Raw genomic sequence first — 4216 nt, 5'->3', positions numbered from 1 at the left:
CCCGCCTTGGGCTGTGCCCCAGGCTGTCCCCCGCTTACCGGCCAGCTCGGCCTGGAACGGCCGAGCTGGTCCTGAACCATCCCCTCCAAGAGGGTCTCCAATCACCATCTCTCCACCTTGTAATCGCCCCCTCATCCGATCTCCTTCTTGTACGTTCGTTTATTCTGTCTCCTCCACGAGACTAAGTTCAATGACAGTCTGCTCTCCGGGGTCCTAGGACAGCACTGACCGAGTAGGTTATCAGTGAATGCTGGGGGTCGGGGGGAGGCAGTAGTGTGGGGGCTGATTCAGGGTCCACGAGGCTGGGGACGAACTTGGCGTTCTGCGCACATCCAGGATCAGCAGAGTAAAATCAGGGCACGGGTAAGCTCGTAGGGAGCAGAAATGGGGTCTGGCTGCATTCACAGGCAGAGGGTCGTGCACTGGGGTGCTCGGAAATGCCGGTGTCCCGGTTAATCGAGCTGCCTCAGTGACCTAGTCCCCACCCGCCCCTGGCAGATGCTGACAAATGGCAAGTAGCTGCAGGTATAATGCAGACTGCAGGTTTGCAGGGTGCGGCTCTGCGGTTGCAGAAGGACACAGATTTAAATCCCGGGGCCCAGACCATCAGCCATCACGGCCACAGATGAAGGCAAACTTTATCCCTCAGGAAAAATGGCTCCACAAAACAGAGTCAACCCCCAGGGCGGGAGAAGGAAATACAAAGCAAGAAATAAGTCTGCTAAATGCTAGTTTAACAGAGCTCAGGATAAAGTAAGACACTAAACACTGGGCTGAGCTGAGGCGTGAATTTCGAATGCCAACTTGTTCCTTATGGGTTTTATAGAGAAGAGAGAAAAATAATGACCACAAACCATTTCAGCAAGGGCCTGAGTTTGTTCTAATAGCTTCGTAAAGGGCAGGGATCTTGTATTTAGAGAATCAAAAAGAGCCTGAAGGAACAGCATGCATTTTTCGGTGGGTCTTCACTGCATGTTCTGGAGGCAACTGAAAGCTAGGGTGGCATTCGTGAGTTAAGGTGTCTCGAAGGTCTCAGGACAAATCCTCCGTGATCATCGAGGGTGTAAAACGTGGCGAAGACGGATCGCCATTTTCAGAGAACTACGTTATGCTCAACCTTAAAACGACACCGTGGTTTAGGCTCCTTAGCTTCTGATAGAGAAAATCTCTAAGCCTATTGCAAATGTCTCAGGCTTGTCATTACGAACTTTAATTACGGTTGTTCTTAACTGAAAGATCCTTGCATCAGAGATTTCTAGATGTGACTGAGAATTCATGCCACAGGAATCGCTGGGCTAGGAGCAGCCCTTCCCCGGCCGTTCCCCCAGCCTCTGTGAGCACCCCCGGGGCGCACAGTAGGGCCACGTTGAGCTGACTTCAGGTCTTTCCCAAGGCATCGGGAGGTTGTCAGGGTTTGCTACTTAAAAGTCAGAAAATTCCCAGACAGCTTAGAACGAGAGCTTTCCATGAATTTGATGAGCTTCGGCTCCCAAGTGCCCTGCCAAACACTGAGCCACGTGCGAAGCTGACGCAGAGGCCAGGAGACCTCTGTGCCCGGACCGCGGGGAGCAGGCAGGCCTCCACCCCTGAAGGCCCCCAAACACACTTGTCTTCTGATCATTCCGTCCCAGAAATCCCTCGACCAGGAGACGGGACTCAAAACAAACGGGAGGGGCCCATAAAACACGCGCAAAGGGCGTTCATCAGCCTCGTCTGTGAAAGCGGGAACAACGTAAAGGTCCAACAGGAGGACACCTGTAAGGTCGCGGTGCCTCGGCGTCACCTGAGCCCTGGGAAGCCCGAGCACGGCGCTGCAGGTGTTCCTGAGGGACAAAGGGACAGTCACGCTACGCTGCTGAAAAAAGCAACTAGCAGAGAAGTGTGCTACACACGCAGAGACACGGTTCTGTGTCGAACTTAGGAAGGATGCATAATTGTACTATAAATCAGCCTAATTCTACTATAAACCAATGCCAGGCATCGATTATGTTAGTTATTCATTCTGGTGTTCTGTATTTCATTTTTATTTTAAACACCATTTTCTTATATAAAAATAGTTCTTTACAAAGAAAGCACTTTGTCAAGCGACTTCAGTGAAGGTAGTGGAGACTCTCCTCCACGAAAGCAACAGGAAAACTGGCAAAAATGGTCAGAATCAACTTTTTCAGAGCTCTGTAAATTAACTGAATGGCTACTGCCAAGCAGGAAATGTTTATCGAAAAATCGAACAAACGAAAACAAAAATGCCGGCTGACTCTCCGTCCAGTCCCCTGCCTTCTCCCCAGTGCTGCAGGGGCCTTGAAATGGAACAGTTCGCACCCTCGTGAACAGCAGTGCCCGGGAGCCCACAGAGCGGGCAGAGGGGCCTCGTTCCCAAAGGACCGTCATCTGGCTGTCTGCTGGCCCCTGTCCCCACCACAAGGCCGGCTGTGTCAGATCTGACTCAGAGCTGGCCTTGTACAAAGTGCTTGTCCCCAGGGGGCATTTGTTGGGCAGGTCATCGTCTCCCCAAGTGCAAGAGTTTTCATCTGTCTTCGGTCCTGCTCGATACTCCATGAAATTGTCTTTTGGCAAAAACTGATAAAAAAAAAAAAATCAATGCAGAGGCAAAAAAATTAAGTTAATTAAAAGTAAAACGGTGACGTTAGCAGATCCAGGTCGATGCGGCCAACGCTGAGGCGGCCTCTGCAACGCCCCACTGACCGCGACGGGCACCGCCAGACGGCTGGTGACCGGCACAGCCCGCTCCGCCTCATCGAGCGGGGGCAGCCTCCCACGCTGCGTGCCACCAACACGCGGGCCGTCGGGGACTCAGAACACGCCCCCAGCCCTGGCTCAGCAGCTCCCATCATGCACCCCGGTGGAGCAAAGGATGCGCGTAGCTAATCTCGGGCACCCATCGCTCCCTTCCTTCTCCCTCCGAGTCCCACGCTGGCCTGCGACACCCCGTTCTCGATGCCACGTCTGGCTCCCTCGCTGGTTCCTTGTCATCTCCCCACCTCTAGATGTGGGTGCACCCCGGGACTCGACCCGTGAACCCCTCTGTCCACACTTGCTTCCTCCTCTGTCCCATGACAGCAAGAGCCAGCTGCTAATGGCTCAGGACTTCCCTCGCCAGCCCCTCCCCCACACCGTGAGGCCTGCCTGCATGTCTGGCCCCCCTCAGGATGCCCCCACCTGGCACCCCTCAGGTGTCACAAACTTCGCAAGTCCACAGCTGAAACCCAGAGAGGTCAAGTGACAGAACCAAGGTTTAAACCTGGGCCTGACCCCAGAGTCTGCACGCTAACCCTGACGTTCATGAATCTGCCCAGTTCGATCAGACACCTGCTGATAATGAATGCACCTGTCGCATACCCGGCGCCTAAGAAGCGAAGACCGTGTGATGTACGCCCCACTGAGCTCACACAGGGAGGGAGGGAGCTGCGCAAACGGGCGTCTATAATGACCCAGAACACACTGTGTGTGTCTCTGGCTGTGCATCCCCACAACACGGCCCAGTTACTCATCGGTGGGCTCTTCCCTCGAGCTGGAAACATCTTCACTCGATGGAGAGAAAGAGATCGGTGAGCTCGTCCACAGAGCGGACTCTGCCACGTTCATTTTTTTCCTGTGCACGGACTCGGAAAACGACTGCTGAGTTCTGGGGCGCAGGGCACAGAGGATGCGCCTGCCGGGCAGGGAGTGTGAAGTCCAGGTTGAGGAAGGCTTCTGCGGGGAGCAGCCCCCGAGCCGGCACCCGCGAGGACCTGCCCTGTCAGAGCCCAGCTCCGCGGCACAGAGGGACAGGCGTGAGCACTAGCCTGGGGCTCCACGGCGAAACGGCCACGTGAATTTCTGCTTCTGACCAAGTTGGAGAAACAAGGACTAAATTTTCCTTCCCACCCAAAAACAAAAACAATCAAAACGGATGAAACAATGGGTTTCAAGATACTGAAAAGGACCGTGATCTTTGAGAGATGAGACACAAACCACGTGAGCCCCACGGCGGCCCAGCTTACGGCCTCTGAGAAGTTTCCGGGCCAAGGGCCCGGGAGAGGGACCTGGAGGGACCCGGGACAAGATGAAGCCGAAAGCCGAGAGGCCCGGGGGCCAGAGGCGGCCAGCATCTGAGGGGCAGGGGCTGGAGGGGAGAGGGCTGTGCAGGGGAGTTAGTGCAGGGGCAGGAGGTAGGTCTGCACCTCGAAACATGGCCATGTGGAGAGTAGATGCCTGA

General features: G+C 54.8%; 1 protein-coding gene across 1 annotated transcript in view; it reads right to left on the bottom strand.

The window, feature by feature from the left end:
• The window catches only part of PHACTR3 (phosphatase and actin regulator 3), a 152900-nt gene that overhangs the window by 28818 nt on the left and 119866 nt on the right, over positions 1-4216 (bottom strand). The gene's annotated exons all lie outside the window — the stretch shown is intronic.

The sequence above is a fragment of the Pteropus vampyrus genome, unplaced genomic scaffold (assembly GCF_000151845.1).
Source record: "Pteropus vampyrus isolate Shadow unplaced genomic scaffold, Pvam_2.0 Scaffold118, whole genome shotgun sequence".
Classification (NCBI taxonomy): Eukaryota; Metazoa; Chordata; class Mammalia; order Chiroptera; family Pteropodidae; genus Pteropus; species Pteropus vampyrus.
The sequence above is the reverse complement of the archived record's forward strand: the minus strand, read 5'-3'. Positions and strand labels throughout refer to the sequence as shown.